The sequence below is a fragment of the Cavia porcellus genome, unplaced genomic scaffold (genome assembly GCF_034190915.1).
Source record: "Cavia porcellus strain 051 isolate PalLab524CR breed Dunkin Hartley unplaced genomic scaffold, mCavPor4.1 scaffold_5, whole genome shotgun sequence".
Lineage (NCBI taxonomy): Eukaryota > Metazoa > Chordata > Mammalia > Rodentia > Caviidae > Cavia > Cavia porcellus.
Window position 1 is genome coordinate 89,905,289 of NW_026947488.1, and position 17,638 is coordinate 89,922,926.

Sequence of the window (17,638 nt, forward strand, 5' to 3'; positions counted from 1 at the left end):
TAGTAAACCTTTAGCCAGTTGTTCTCTGGCCTAATCTAACTTATTTTAACCTTTCTTAGGATTTTCATTTTCTAACATTCAATTATGTATTTTTCTTTGAGTTTGCTTTATCATTCTCAAATTCTAGAGTGTCAGAAGACACAGTAGGATCTTTCCAATGTTGAATATAATATGGAGAATTACTTTGCTGCTCTTATTTACTCCTAGTTATGCATCCTGTCAAAGTTTGAGCCAACAGATAAGATTTATATGAGTGTCTTGATGATCATGGTCTTGAATAATTTCACAGCATTTCTGTAAAGATATGGGTGTTATTCTCAAGAACCTGGCTAGTATATATCTTAGGTAATTACTTTCTATCTATCTATAGCATTCTGAGTTTCAATTAGATGAATTATTCTTCACTTTCACTGGTAGAGTCATTATTGAAAAAGACTTTTTTGAGAACAGAATAGCTTGCATCTTAACAGAACAAAAATGGATGACTTTATGCTCAGCTCACCAAGGCTAGCATTCCTTAGGTTTATGAAAATAGAAATGCATGTATTTTCTCCCAAGCTCATTAATGTATGGGTACCAACAGGCTCTTTCCAAAACATCTTTATCTCACTTAGTTATCTTTACTCTTCACATGAAAAATCTAGTTTAATAATTGTTTTTCATTCACCACTTCCATGTAAGTGAAAAGATTATTTAAATAGGTTTTAAAAACTCCCAAAGCCACAATCAGATGTTAGATTGGTACTTCTTTTATTGATTCAATTAAAGGTGTAGAAAATTTACTTTTGTTTTTGGTATCTTCTTCTATATTGGGAAAGGCCAACAAAGAATGTGTATGTTTATACTTAAGTATATACAATTATATAAATTAAAATATATAAATTAAATAATGTGTATTGGTTAAACCTGTATGTTCATTGTTGTGTAAGAGATATATTGGGTGTTTATGTGCCCGTGCATGGAATGAGTTTATCTGCGATCAGTTCTAGAACATTTAATTCTGTGTAACCTCTCTCTACCACTGAAATAATTTTAGGTCTCTATTTTAACCCTGTTTTCTTTGCAATGTTCAGGAGACTTGAGTAGAAATGAATGAAGGAAGACACAGGAATTATGCAGCCGGTTTGGTTCTACAGAAGGCTGTCCTCACTAATATTTCTTGCTATTTCTTTCTAAATTCAACATTTCCCCTACTTTTCAACCCAGTTGCATTTTTTTACTATCAAGTCTGCTTAAGGGAACTGAGGGAAGTTTTCCAAATACATTGAATATTTAAATTCCATCTTTAATACACAACCATCACTTTGAAATTTGTGTGCTTTCATTAGAATTAATTACCTCAAAGATAAAATCTACACTGCTTAGCACTATAATTTGACTTGATAATGCACCTAAATATCCTCCTTTTCTGTTTCTCTGACCTCTTCCACATGTTCAGTAAAAACTCATTATTTTGCACCTTCCATCTGTTGCCCTTTTTGGCTTTTAAGTGAAAGCCCGTTAGAGAAAACTATGTATTTAGTGCATTTGTGAAGCTCCTCTGTTCTATTTGCACAATACTCCTTCCTTCTTAGTGTTTCTATGGTAATTTAAAAAAAAAAATTCTAACATTTAATCCTCTTATTAACATTGCTTGTTCTATAAGCTGCTCTTTGCTATAGAAAATATGTTTTAAAATATGAGGACAGGATAATCATTTATTCATTCACCCATTCACTGAATAAGTATTTCATGAATACCTGCGTGAGGACTTGTACTATTCTGTGTGATGTAAACTGGTGACAATAATGAAAGAATGCCGTGTTGTTTTCATTCTTTCTTCTTTTCTTTTTGGGAAGAGAAAACAGAAAATAAATGGACAAATATAATTTCAGGATGTGGTAGAGAACAAAATATAATAATTTAGTAAAACTTGATGTCAAGTTAGCCTCCATGAAGGAAAATGTTCAGAAAAACTATCTGAAAATGTGACAGTTAAAATGGAACTGCCTGGTGAGAAAGCATTAACTGTGAAGATGGGGGTCACTAGCAATCTGTTGTTGTGCTGCAGCTATGCAGCTATCCCAAGTAAGTTCAAAATTCAGCAGAGCAAACATTGAGTCCTATGGTTCCATTTCCAATATCTGGGGCAATCCCATGGCCAGACGTGAACTCCAAAGACCTTGGATATCTCTGACCCAATGGCACCACCAGTGGTTGTAGCTCTCACAGCTTTTCTCTTGGGTTGCCTTTGCTAATTCCCTGCAATAATTTACCTCAGATTATCCATGTTGCTGGCTTCTCTAATGTTCGGGGTCTACACTGTACCTTTAGTTTATTATTCACAGGTTCAACCACTCCTTGGCACTCTGCCTGCCCTCTCAGGCCTTCTTGTGAAATCAAGCTTGAAGCCTTCTTGACCGTACAACTCTTGAATTCTTCATGGAATTAAAACCAGGACCATGTAGATGATCTGAAAGTCTGCAGCCAGCTGTGACAGTAAGCAGATTACCTTTCTTCATGGCTGTAGAGGTTGAGTGCCTGAATTTCTGAGCAATATGAGTCAAATCTGGAGGAACAAATTCTCTTACTACAAAATCTGGAGCAGCCACCATTCTGGAAAGTGGTGCACTAAAGTTCTCATCTCAAGGAAGTCTTTTTCCTTTGCAATTTTGAAGTTGCAAAGGGTAGAGTCCTTTCTGCTTGTTTTTGTCCTATCTTCAGGTCATCTCTTCTGTTATCCTGTTCATTTTCTTGCAACCACGTTCTCCTTTGCTCCAATTTTGCAGGCTTCAACTTTACCAAAGCTTCCTTTTTTGGTCAAACTCAGAACATTTTCAGTCATTCTTCTGGGATCTTTGCTCTTAATTCTCAACATGAATCTGGCTAAAAGCCCCCAACAGTAATCTTATTATCACCTCAACATTAGAATGCCTTGAAATTTTTTCCACTAGATTAGTCAGTCTACTACCTTGAAACTTAATCTCAGTCAAAGTCTCTGCACATGAGCAAAATGCAGAAAAACTTTCTGCCAAAGGATAGCATACATGGTCTGCAGTCCAAGAGTCAATGTAGTCTTTGTTTCTAACTGGAACCTCCAGAGCCTGGTCTTTACCGGATGCATTTCTATTAGCACGTTTATTTATCTGAACTCAATATCACTAATGCATTCTTTTTTTTTTTAAAGACTTTTATTTCTTTTTTTGTCTTTTTCGTTTTTATCGGTACCAGTTATCAAACTCACGACTGCCTGGTTACAAGGCAGGTGCTTATGCCGCTGAGCTAAATCCCCAGCCCCTAATGCATTCTTATTATATAATGCACCACAGCACACAGTGCAGCTCACAAACAGTCTATTGCAGTTTCCCATATCCAGGATTTCACTTTCTTAGTCTTGAGTCAATCACAGTGAGTTACGGGCTGGTAATACTGTAAGCATAATAAGATATGTTAAGACAGAGTGCTCACTTTCACAAAACTTTTATCATATAGCATGCAGTGTGTTATCAATGTCCCATTTTTACTACCAGTTATTCTTGACAGCCACTTTACCCTATTTTTTACTTCTTTCAAGTAACATAAAAATTGTAAAGTTTTATAAGATACAATTTGGTATTTTGATACCTGTATGTATTGCTTATTAGATTTGTGCTACTATGACAAAATTAGTTGACAAAATTCAACCTAAAAGCAAGAAAGTTTATTTTGGCTCATGGTTTCAGAGATTCTAGTCCATTGTGAGTTGGCTCCCTGTTTGGAGGTTGAGGGTAGTAATAGCAAACCTATGGCATGGTATTATAATTTTAGTAATTATTAAGGTAAAAGATGATAAATTCTGAGGTTTTTAAAATCAAAACTACTGAATTCAGGTTTAATTGCGATGTTGGTACTTTATGATAAATAACTGGGTTTTGGATTGCAGCTTGGGCATTTGGTCTCCAAAGTGTTCATCATTGTTAGTCTATCATAGTGAGACCATCATAGTGAGAGTACATGGTAAAGCAAAGCTGCTTTAACAGGTCATGGCACCAAGTAAAAAGGAGAAGAGAGAGACTAGTGTCTCAATATCAAAGTGAAGGACACTCCTTCAGACACCTAACTTCTTCCCCCTAGACCCCAACTTTCTAAAGGTTTCACCACCTTCCAAAAATGTCACAGGCTGATCACAAAGTCAGCTGTCTACAACACAGGAACCTTGGGAAGAAACTCTGGATCCAGAAAATATAGTGCAATGTTCAAATCAAGATAAACATATATATCTCCTCAATCATGTATTTTTTTACTCATGGTAAAAGAATTCAAGATCCTCTTTCTTAGTCTTAGTGAAGTACATATATAAATATATGTACAATGTGTTACCTTTAACTGTGGTCTCCCTAGTACCAAATACACTAGAACCAAGTTTTGTTATCTAACTTGACTTAGCAATTGATTAATCTTTTTCCATCTTTGTCTCCTGCCACATTCACCACCACCATTTTACTCAGGACTTCTCTGAAATCATTTTTTAAAGTTTCACATATAAATGAGATCATATTTATCTTTCTGTGCTTCCTTTTTTTTTTTTTTTTTTTTTTTTTTTTACTTAAAAATGTCTTCCAGTTCAGTCACTTTGATGCAGATGACAGGCTTTATGCCTGAATAGTGTTCCACTATCCTCATGTGCTGCTTGTTCTTTTCCCATGTCTTTGTTAATGAATACATAAACTGCTGCCGTTTTCTTGGCTACTGACAATAGTGTGGCAATAAACACAAGGACAGATAATTGTTTGATATACTTATTTTGCATATTTACCAAGAAGAAACCTTACAGTAACATTTCATAGTTGCACTATTGCATTTTTGAGGATCCTTCACATTATTTTCCATAATGGTTTTACTAATTTATATTCTTAACAATGGCATAAAATGGCATAACAATGGCATAAAATGTCTTTTCTCCACATCCTTGTTAGAACTTGTTATCTTTTATCTTCTTCTTTTTAAATAATAGATAATCTGCCTTGGCTGAGGTAATATCTAACTTAGTTTTTAATCTGCATTTTCCTGATGATTACTGATATAAGCTTTTTTCCATGTATGTGTTAGCCATTTGTATACCTTATTTTTAGAAATATCTATTGCTAATTTTTATTGTAAAATTTTCAATATTGTTTCATGGGTTACTTATGTGTTTCATTTAGGAATGCAGATAACCAGTCATTAGTTTTCTAATATTTTCATTGTTTCTGTGCCAATCTATGCACTGTTGATTTTTTTTTTCATGTAGCATGTAGAGGCTTTTAAGTGTTATCAGATTATATTTGTCTGTTTTTAATTTTGTTTCCATGCTTTTGTGGCTTATCCAAAACCAATATTTGTCCATTCCAGTGTCTTAAAGCAATTTCAGCAATTTTCCCCTAGTATATTCATAATTTCTGATGTTATTTTAAAGACATTAATGCATTTTAGGTTCATTTTTATACATTATGATAGGGTTCTATTTTCTTATTTACATATAAATATCTAATTTTTATAGCTTTATTTATTGAAGATACTATCCAATGTCCAATTCATATTTTAGCAACTTTGTTTTCTTAGCAAGTTTGTATTTCTTTTTCTTGCCTGATTGTTTGTAAAAATTCTACAAAGTTACCTGTACACATGTGGACTAACTTCTTATGTTATCCATTCAATTCCATTGGTCTATGTGTCTTTTTTATACCATGATAATGTTATTTCAATTGCTAAAATTGTGTAGCATATTTTGAATGGAAATAGGATAATATCGTGCTTTGGTATTTTTAATCAAGACTGCTTCAACTATTTTAGTGATTTTTAATCTATTATTTATTTGTATAGTTCTATGTGGATTTTAGTGTTTTTTATTCTACTTATGTGAAGAATGTCACTGATGTTTTGGTAGAGTTTAGGGTTTTTGTTGTTGTTATTGTGGTTTTGCTTTGTTTTGTTTGGAGTATGGCATTTTAACAATAGTGATTCTTTCAGTCTGGGAGCACAGAATGTCTTTTCAATGTTTGCTGAATATGTGTATCTTTTCTCATCAGTGTTTTATAATTTTCATTGAAAAGTCCTCTGACCAAATTTATCCCTATTTTATCTTACTGGGCAGGTAATGGAAAAACAATCACTAGTTTATGTATTTATTTATTTATTTTTCATAATTTGCCCTTGATGTACAGAAATACTATTTTAAAATTTCTTATCCCAGAAATATGCTAAATTTTTTAATTAATTCTTTTAGATTGGCTTTGGCTGATACTTCGTAGTTTTCTGTAATTTGCTTCATAATCTGTGCTATCAATGACAATTTGAATTTCTTTTAGATTTAGATGTTATGAATCTCTTGTTCTTGCTTGAGTGTTGTGTTTAGAAATTCTAGAACAATGTTGAATAAAACTATTGAAAGTGGGTCGTTTTCTTGTATCATGTATAAATATAAGCTGCCCGCTTTTTTCCATTCAATATGATGTTAGTTGGTGTCAGGCAATCTTAACTTTCAGACTGACTGGGTTAAAAGGCTCCTATCAGCATGGTGCGATCACGGGGTCACTGCCTTCTTCAGTAGATGAATCCGCTAACATTCACACCTGCACACTCTGCTGATAGATGGAGCCCAGGCTGGGGGGAGTCTGTGGGCTGCGCCTTGGAAAGGTCACAGTTCGGGTCCTCTGTGCTCCTTCCCACCACCTGCGCGGGAGGAGCAGCCTCCCTGCTGTACCGGTCCACAGTGAGGGCCCTGCCTGGGCACCTTCGCTGGCCAACCGAACCCAGACCTTCAAAACCATGCGCCAACTAAACCATTTGCTCCTTTAAATTGTGTTTGCCAATTATTTCTTCCCAGCAACAAAATAATTGGCCAAATAGCTATAGTCTTGTCATGCACGGTCTTTTATATTGAGGTACATTTTTTTCTGTACCCAATATGTTCAGGAATTTTTTTATCATAAGTGATGTTAGACTTTATCAAATATGTTCTCCACATTTATTAACTAGATGACATGGTTTTTATCTTTAATTCTTTTCATGTCATATATCATGCTATGCATTTTACATATTGAACTACCCTTGAGTTCTTTCAATTGATTCTACTTATTATGGTAAAGAAACCTCTGCATATGTGTGCCATAGGATTTGGTTTACAAATAGTCTGTTAAGGATTTTTTGTCTATATTTATCTTGGGAGTTGATTTGTATTTTATCTAGTTATTTTTTTTGTTTTGATTTGTTTTATTTTGCTTTATTTTTACTTCCTTTTGATATGAGGGTAATGCTATCTACCTCATAAACTGAGTTTGAAATATTAACCTCTTCTCCAATTTGTATTAGAATAAATTGAGAACAACTGATTTTAATTCCTTATTTTTTTAAAATTTTATTTAAGGAGAAAAAAAGCAGAGAAAGGGTATAAGTTATACAGATTTACAGAAAAAAATAAACAATAGGAAATCACTAGTTAATGGATTACATATTGTCATCTTAGAGATAATTGTTCAAGTCACAAAATTAAAGCTTGTAAAGTGGACATTCCAACAGTGAGACTGCAAACAGTTCTGTTCAATGATCCAACAAAACTCAGTGATATCACTATCTATCTTATACACTTATATATACATGCAGTTATATCATTTAGAGCACTTTCTTTTCCTCTCTTTTGTACAATGACAATTACCCATTTTGGGTTTGTTGCTCCCACAGTTCTTATTACTTTTTTGGAAGGGAGTAGAACCAAATGTGACATAACAGAACAGTCAGTCAAATCAAAAGGGTGGACATAATAGATAATGTAAAACCATAATACAAGGTGATCAACAATGGTTACCATAATGCCTCCCGCTATCTCTAATAGAATTGCCTATATCATCAGTTATAATAAAATTGAACAAAACAGTAAAGAACAAAACCGACAAAACCAAAACATTGGAGACATTATAGGTCTTCAAAAGTAGATAATAGTCAAGGAGAATGGGCGTTATAATGAATCTCACTATCTTCACAGCTGTTGCTTAAACTTTTGAACCTGGTACTATCAAGCAAAACAGAATAGGGGGACATGAGTCAAAAACAAGATGGTGAGAGTAATACAGGGCTTTATATCAAGATAATGGAAAGTCAAAGTGGGTTACTATAATATATCCTGCTATTTTTTATTTATTTTTCCCTTAATTAAAAGGATAAAAATAAAAAAGTAAATAATGAAGTGGAGATTGAGATAAAAGAGGGCATAACAGCAAAACAGCACAGATCAAAACATAACCATTTAAGCAGAATAGTGTTTCACCACAAGATAATCCTGACATAAAAGTAGTTACTTAATATTGTCTCTTTCCTTGAAATCTTTGAGTATAACTTCGTATACTGTAGCATCAAATATATCAAAACAATGTTAAACCATTTAAGAGAATGACAGCATTACGGGGTACTTAGAATCAACCAACAGAAAACGAACAATGGTTTCTGTATAATCTCCTTGTCTTTAAAAGTTTTTGCTTATACTATCATACATAATAAAATCCAATAAGATACAACCTGTTTAGATCAATAGAGACAGAAGAACAAAAGCTTGATGAGACTTCAAAACAAGATGATACTAAATCAGTATTACCTATTAAGACATCATTTTCTCCAAAATAGCTGTTCCTATCATCCAATCTTCTCTGCCTCATTTCTGTTGAGCTCTTTTTCTGTCATTAGTTGTGTTTGTCTTCTTCATTTTGTTTTCTGCTCCATTCATTGTGGCCTCTCTGCCACTATTTCTGGATTCTTTGTATTTTTCTTTTTTAGAATATCCTGTAGTATTCTCTGTAGAGTTGAATTGGTGGTTGCATATTCCCCTAGTTCCTCTTTATCCTGGAAGCACCTTGTTTTTCCGTCAATTTCCAGGGACAGTTGTGCAGGATATCTCAATCTTGGCTGGAGATTATTATCTTTCAAAGCTTGAATTATTTCCCCCCACGCTCTTCGTGATTTGATGGTTTGTGCAGAGCAATCTGCTGTAATTCTGATGGGTGTTCCCTTGTAAGTGGTCTGTTTCTTGTCTCTGACAGCTTTTAATATTCTGTTCTTGTATTGAATTTCTGGAATTTTAATTATTATATGCCTGGGTATTGCTCTGTTTGGGTTGTAGGTGGCTGGGGTCCTGTATGCTTCATACAACTGAGTATCTTTACCTTTTGCTAAATTAGGAAAATTCTCCTGGATTATTTCTGTGAGTAGCTTTTGTAGTTCATTTGTTTGTGTCCCTACTTCTTCTTTTATGTTCTTAATTCTTAAGTTATTGATCCTCTTATCATCTTCTAGTCTTTGTATTATTGCTGTTTGTTTCTTTGTTACTTTTAAGAAGTTTTTCATTTCATTCTCCCATATTACAAATCTGCCCTCCAGTTCAGATAGTCTGTCCTTAGTTTCTTTCAAGCTGTTATGCCAGTTTTCAATAGAGTTAGTTTCCTGGTAGTCTCTTTGAACCTGCTTCACATATTCTATGCTTTCTCTATTTTCTCCATCAAACAATTCTCCCCTCTTTTTCTGATCTTCCATTCCACCATCTGTTTTTTCTTGGGTGGTGCTTAGCATTTCTCTAACTATTCTGCTTATTTCTAGCTTCAGGTCATTAATAACTTCATTCCTGAACTGATCTATGAGGCTCTCTAGATGGCGCTTTATGTCTATTGGTGCAGTGTCCGCTATTGCCTGTTTCTCAGGATTGGGGGCCAAAGGGCCTTTCTTGTTGCTCCCTCTTCCCATATTCTTTGTTCCTTATATATGCAAGCGTATATAGGAGGCCCAGCTTCCTTTCCTGTCAGCCACAGTCTGATTGAATTGTGCCGGCTAGGTGTTCCCGCCCACCGCAGCACACCAGGAAGTTGCAGATCAGGCAGCCTATGCGGGGCCCGCCCCTCCAGGTCACCCTCAGGCTCTGGGATCTGGGTTATGCTAGCCCACTGGGTCTCAGCCAGCAGTGTCAGCAGGCTAAGCACTTCTCACCAATCCCGCTTGAGAGGGGGATACATGGCTGAAGTCGCTGCAGCACCCTGCTCCCGCAAGTCTGCCCAATGTCCTCTGTTGGAGTCTCCCAAACAGTGGGAAGTGTGTCAGTTTCTCTCACTCACCTCACCGCAAGTCAATGCACAGCTTCCCGCCCGTCCTTTTTTCAACTCCGTTCGCCGATTCCCGTTCTCAGAGCTTCTGTGCATCTCTCTCCCTGCCGAGTCGATGTAGATGCAGCCGCCACGCAGCAGGAAATCCAAATCCCGGCTTCCAATGGTACGGGCTCCAGCTTCCACACTGAGGCTTTTCTGTTCCTGTTACAGCACCAGGATTGCACTCCAAGTTGGTTTCTCTCAGCCCAGTTTGTTCTTGGGTCAGCAGGGCATATCTCCACCTGCTCACGACTCCTTACTCCGCACCATTCCTGAATTCCAAGCTGGTTCTTTCAGAGAGCCTCCATAGCTGCTGCTATCTGTCCGCCATGTTCTCCCAGAAGTCGATTTTAATTCTTTAAATAATTCACAGAATTCAGCACACAAGTTATCAGATTCTAATCTTTGACATTAAATTTTTTATTACTAATTCAATCACAATAATGTTCTGCTAAGGTTTTCTATTTTTCCATGATTCAATATTGTTATTATTATTATTATTTTTGTTTGTACCAGGGATCAAACTCACAACCTCACGCTTGCCAGACAGGTGCTTATACTGCTGAACTAAATCCCTGGCCAATTCAATATTTATTGTATATATGAATCATATGCCAATGATTAGTACTATCATCATATTAGTGTATCAGTATTACATAGTACTACTATGATCATATATACTAATCTAATACTATGATATATGCTAATATATATGCAGGAAATTGCCCATTTCTTTTAATTATCATGTTTGCTGGCATACAGTTGATCACAATTATGTGCAATGATGATCTTTTGTATTTTTTTGCTGCCAGCTAAAATGTTATTTTTATCTTTTAACATATTTAAACTTCTATCTTCCTTATTAATTAATGGTTTCTAGGGCTGGGGATTTAGCTCAGCGGCATAAGCGCCTGCCTTGCAAGCAGGCAGTCGTGAGTTCGATCCCCGGTACCGATAAAAAGGAAAAAGACAAAAAAAAAAAAAAAATTAATTAATGGTTTCTAAATGCTGTTCATCTTTTTGAAAAGCTATCTCTTCTTTTTTTGATTCATTGTATGTTTTTATGTACATTTTCTTTCCTGATCTTTATAATTTATTAACTTGTTGGTTTTGGCTTCTCCCTTCATTTACTTCCTTTCTTCCTTACTTCCTTCATTCCCTCCTTTGTTTTTGAAGTCCAGTTTCAGATTGTTTATTTGAACTCTGTTATTTTTATTGCTAAGTATTGATAGCATTATACTTTTATTGTAATATTTATTATGCTGCATACTGTAAACATTGGTGTTATGTTTCCATTATCATTTTTCAATTCTTTACTGAACTACCTCATTGATCCATTGGTTGTTCAGGAGCATGTTGTTATTTGTAATTTTCCACTTTCACAAATTATTATTACTGAAAACTATCATTGAATTTTCCAGAAAAGTTATTTGATATGATGTTTTGCTTAACTGAAACTTGCCTCAGGACCTGGAATGTGGGTTACTTTGGACAATATTTTGTGTACTGGTGAGAAAAATGTTTATTTTACAGCTGTTGGAATGAAATGATTTTTATGATTCTTAGGTTAATTTGGTCTATGGTGTAATTTAATTTTGTTCTTTGTTTATTAATTTTTTTGTTTGAATGATCTGTCTTATTGAAAGTAAGGTGATGAAGTAGACTAGTAGAACTGTAAAAGAGTCCATCTGTTACTTTAGTACATATATATATATATATATATATATATATATATATATATTTGTCTTTTTCTTTTTTATCGGTACCAGGGATCGAACTCACAACTCCCTGCTTGCAAGGCAAGCGCTTATGCCGCTGAGCTAAATCCCCAGCCCCAGTACCAATATATTTTTTAAAATTTATTTTGTTGTTCGAATAGTGGGGAGTATATGTATTTAGAATTGGCATTTCCTCCTGCTGAACCTTTCTTGTTGACCTTTCTTGTATTATTTTATTGCTGTTGATTTAAAATCTATTTTTTCTAATGTAATATAACTCCCTCTCTCTTTCTCTCTCTTACTCTCACCCTTTCTGTCTCTCCTCCTCCTCCTCCTCCTTCTCCTCCTTGTATTCTCTTTCCCCTGCTCTCCTCTATTCCATTAGCATGGCACACCCTTTTTCATTCTGGTCTGTATGTCTTCTTAGAGGTGCAATGAGATTTTTGGAAGTAACATTCAGCTGAATCCTTTCATAAAAAGCAATTTAATCATTCTATGTCATTAAGTTGGAAATTTTAACCCATTTACATTTAATTTTCAATATGAAAAGTTTTTCTACTGCAGTTTTCTTACTAGTTGTTTTCTAGTTTAATTGTGGTTGTACTCTTCCTTTCTCCCTTTCTTACAGTTTTTATCTATGATAAAATTATTTTCTCAAGTAGCATGTCTTGATTCCTTGTTTACCATTTTTGGTGTGCCTATGACAGATTTTGTTTTGTGACTGCACTGATACTTGCACAAACGGTTATTTATTATAACAATATAATTTGAAGAAATAGCATAGTAACAGGATCTCAAAGAGCTTTGAGAAACCTAAAATATACTAATACAAAATTTACCTGCTTTCACTTCTTTCGTTCCCCCACAGTTGAAATTTTTGATGTCCCATTTTTCATCTCATTATATTGTTTCTTAACATATTAATATACTTATTATTTTGTGTTTTGGTCTAAATTCTTAAAGACTTAATTTGTTTGAAATTATAGCAATTTTGAATTTGTATGTATTTCTTATTCTTATCAGTGAGTTTTGTACCTTTAAATGTTTTTTCTCACTACAATCTCTTTTTAGTTTAAAGGTCTTTGAGGTTTTTTTTTATATAAAAAAAGTTTTTGTGGTATTAAATGATCTCAGCTTTTGTTTTTCTGTGAATGCATTGCTCTTTCTTCCATCTCTAAGTGATAGCTTTGCTGGACACATTTCCAGGGAATTCTGACCTACATATACAGTTTTGTTGTTTAGCTTTTAAATGTTGAAATGGAGTCTTGTTAATTTTCCCAGGCTAGTCTTAAACTCAAGATGCTTTTGCCTCAGCCTCCCCCTCCCAAATAGCTGAAATATCAGAAGTGTACTTTGCCACCCAGACTGAGTATGGTATTTGTGGTTAGCAGTTTTATGCTTCATTACTGTGTATGTTTCAATACAGCTTCCTCCAGGCTTGTGAAGTTTCTACTAACCTGTCCCATTTCATGAGTCTGGACTTTTTAGTTGTTATTTGTTTCTTTTATCTTGATGTTCTGATAAGCTTTTCTTTTACCTTTGAGAGCTTAGTTATATGTTTTAAAACAAACTTTGTTGAATTAAGCCTGTCTAGTGATTTTAACTTTCCTGTGATGAAGTATTTGTATTCTTCAGTTCTCTTTAGCTGCAATAAAAGAAGCCACTGAACTTCTAATGCTGTCTTGTATGTCATATAAAAACTGTCTTCATTACTATTCATTCTTTATCTTTCTTCCATTTTGACTGTGTATGTATGATCTGTCTTCAAGCTAATTGTTTTTTCTTGTTTCATCTGCACTAATATGGATGCATTCTGTTGCATTTTAATTTTTCTTACTTTATATTAAGTTCAAGGATTTCTGATTTTTTTTTCCTCATTCCTGTGGATATATATGCTAACCTTCATCATTTGGCTTTTTGTTAAAAATGTTTGTAATACATAGTGTCTGCAGCCCTTGTGGAGAACTGGTCCCTATACATAACACATTCTCGTTATTTTTCATTCTCTCCTTTTCCCCTCCCCACCCTCCAGCTCTTTTCCTTTCCCTTTCTACAAAACTGTCTCTCTGCTTCTTATTATCTACTTTTCATTTTGCGCTTTATATTTTGGATTTCTCATATAGGGAAACCATGTGACTTTTAAGCTTATGTGTCTGATTTTTTTCACTTAACATTATGGTCTCAAGGTTTATCAATTTTCCTACACATAACTCTCATTTATCTTCATGTCTGAGTAAAACTACATCAGGTGGAAATATCCCATTTTCTTTATCTATTCATCTGTTGGTGGACATATAAACTGCTTCTAAGATTTAGTTACTACCCTGACTCCAAACCAGAGAAAAAAGTTACTACCCTGATTCTAAATCCAGCCAAAAAAGATAACTGCATGCTAATCGCTTTAAAGAATATAGCTACAAAAATCCTCAGTATGATTCTGGCAAACACAAGGTAATAGCTCTCTTTCTTTGTCTTACAGAGAACCCACTCTGCATGAGACTAGCAGTGGCAGGTAAGGCAAGACAGTTTTCAGGACTGATTATTTTTCAGATAGGTCTCATTTTTAGGGAGAAGAGGGAATCATCACAAAGATCATTATGGCTTTTTTTTCCTCCAACCTTTTAAAAATTGTAAGCAGGGTCTTAACTATTTTTCCTGGGCCTGTGAATACTCCTGCTATTTCAATACAAGTTGATATCCTACATTCATAGTGTACACGAGCCTGCAACTAGCATCTTCTTAGTTCTGCAATTGAGTGTGCCTCAGATCTATGGTTCATCCAAATCAACAGTCATGGAGTTTCTCAACCTGCACTGGGGAATATTTAGAAGGATATTCAGTCTATGCAATCCTCTTCTTAGGACAGAACTGAGTCCAAATGCCTTATCTACAATCATCACTCTGTGGAGAGAGGTTAAAGAATTCTAATCAGCATTTAACCTGCAGTGGGAGTGCAGGCCGAGGTTCAAAATCAGTGAATTGTGTCTACTTCCCTCCCCCAGCCCAGGGAGAGAGACTTTGTGTTCTTTCTTGGCTTGAGTGAGAAACCCATGGTCATCTGCCCAGTAAGGAGTTTTATTCTGGTGGTGCCAGTACTGGATCTTTCTTAATTCCTTCTCTTCCCTCTAAGAAGTGTCTCTTTCTGTCATAAGTGGTTTTGGATTTGTATGGAAATCCTTCTTGCTTTATTGAACATGTCATTTAGTATAACAATGCTAAAATCAGACATTGTGATCTCTTACTGAGTTTTCTGGGCTCTTGTGAAGGTTGTTTTGTTCATAAATTGTTCAGACTGACATTTCTGTTGGGTGATGATTGCTTGATGTTCATATTTTATTTTGTTCTATTATGGTGCCTCATTTATGAGTTAAAGTTTACCATACTACTTTACATAGTATATTCACAGTTTTGTACAATTTGCCATTTGGCGTTAACAGGAAGTCTTAGAACCAAATTCCCACAGATAAAGGGTGAGGAACTATTTTTTTATATCATAACTTTATAAAATGTGCTTGAATCTATAAAAAAATAAAGAAAATTAGTACAGATGGACTAGCTCTGCATACTGCATGAGTGTAATTTTTAAAAATTGTAAAAAAAAAAGGTTTAATAAACATATTTTAAAGATATTGGAAAGTTTTGTGATTTATGAATACAAACCTTTATTTGGATTTATCCTACATGTATTAGGTCATATCTCTTAAATTATAAGAGCTATAGCTGTTTTATTAATATTTATGTAATATTTAGTTAATAGCACATATATCAATATTTACGTATATTTCAAATTTTATTTTTAAAAATTTACCATTGTTCACCTAAATTATTAAAATAATTTCTTGAAAATCCCCAAAGATTGAAGTATAACTTTTTGCCACTTCACAGCAACATTAAGTAATTTCTATTGTTTCCTATAAAATCCATTTGAAATAACTTGTACTTTTTTTAATTTATAGAAATAGTCATTGAGGGTGACCTACACCAATAAGCAAAAGTAATCACAAAATAATATCATAAAAATAGGAAACTTCAAACTCAGGAGATGATTTATGTCCCTGAAGCATTTGGCAGGTTGTCTAGATCACTGTGATTCCACTGAGTGTAGGGCCAGGTCTCCACATTACACCTAGAACTCTGGCACGGACAAAGGCATTTGTAGTGCAAAATCTGATGTTACCTTAACAGTCCACTTTTATGCTGAAGCTTTTGGTTTCAAATAATCCCCATTTGATAATGTATAATGATATATGTTTCATACTGGAGGCTAGGAATTCCCTGTAATATTTTTTTAGGTTTGTCAATGCAATTTATTCATAAATGAGAATTAATGAGCATGACACCCTAAGTTATTATGGTAATTTGTGAAACTGTTAATGAGATATAGTGAGAGCTCATAAAAGAGAATAACTATGTCAGAAAATTACTCAAGAATAATTTTATTTTGATAAAGTAAGTGAGCTGATATTTTGTCAAAAATGATCCCCTCATGCATCAGTGAACTGAAAATGCTCAATTAAAGGTTCCCATGAAAGAAATTCAATATTATTTAGATCAAATGGAGTTAAGCCATAATAAAAGAATGTGGGAAAGAAAAAAAATAAATATTTTGAATGCCTTGAATATTTTAACTAGTAGGAAAACGACCCATCATTCCTGGAAAAAGAATTATCTGAAAAATATGACAATATACTCAAATATTTTACAGTATAACAAATGAGTGGTATTTGTCATTTGTTTGTTTTGGGGGCTAAGAATCAAATTCAGAGTCTCCTACCTCCTGGGCAAATGTTCTGTGAGCTAGCTTCTTAGATTTACCTGGTTCTTGACTGCAGAGCCAACAATCAAGTGTTTACCAAATGCTCTAGGGATTAGCAAATCACGCTCCCTATTCCATAGAAACAGTTAGGTCATTATGAGTGTTAAGTTCATTATGTTGTGATGAACACATTGACTCATAATAAAGTTTAGTATACTTCGTTTACTTATGCCCAGATCCAGCAGTTTTCCCTAACATTATCTTTGTGCCTCTAATGCAAATGTCAACACAGTGAAAAAAAGTCAATGTTTTGGCATAAAAATCTTTTCACCCATGTACCTTGTGAAAGGGTCTTGGGACCTACAGGTTCCTTTACCACCTGTCAAGAATTCCTGAGCTAGGCCTTTGTGTCAACTATGATTATTATTATTGAGAACAAAATACTAAGGCTTTTGCAAAGGGTTAGTAGACTAGATAATCGTGAATTGTGGAATCATACAGAAGATACATATAGAAAAGGATCAGATTATTGAAAATTCTGTTGTATAAGGTCCTCTGCATGTAAAAAATCAAACAAAATAGGTGAGTGTGGTGTTACTTGCATGAAATCTCAGCACTCTGAAAGCCTGAGGCAAGAGTATTATAAATCCAGGCCTAATCTAGCAAGTTGGTCAAAATCTTTTTCTTCAGAAAGTGCTAGGGAATAGCTCAGTACTCGGGCTCAATTCTCAGTACCATGAAACAAACAAGTAACTGAAACAGGATTTTTTTGGCTTAAACATAAATATTCCCTCAGGGCATTGTGTGTTTACAGATAAGGCTTTTAGGTGGCTGGCTCCTGAGCACGCTGTGGCTGACTTGCTGTTAGATGGGCATGGTTGGGCCTGGATCACAGAGTGCATGACCTGGAAAGGAATATTTTTGTCCCAAACTCCTCCCTTTTTTCTCTCCTTCCTGGCTGCCATGAACCAAGTGGCTTTCCTCTGCCAGGTCTTTCTGCCATGCCCTTCCTGCCTTGGGACCAGCAGACTATGGATTGAATCCTC

At 34.7% G+C, this 17,638-nt stretch overlaps 1 long non-coding RNA gene across 16 annotated transcripts in view; it reads left to right on the forward strand.

Moving 5' to 3' along the window:
* The window catches only part of LOC101788210 (uncharacterized), a 338,370-nt gene that overhangs the window by 100,414 nt on the left and 220,318 nt on the right, over positions 1–17,638 (forward strand). For 2 of the 16 annotated variants that reach the window (XR_010047658.1, XR_010047664.1), the window contains exon 5: positions 14,316–14,348. The exons of the other annotated variants lie outside the window; for them this stretch is intronic. This is a non-coding gene — a long non-coding RNA (uncharacterized LOC101788210). The remainder of the gene's footprint in view (positions 1–14,315; positions 14,349–17,638) is intronic. 16 annotated transcript variants of the gene reach the window in all.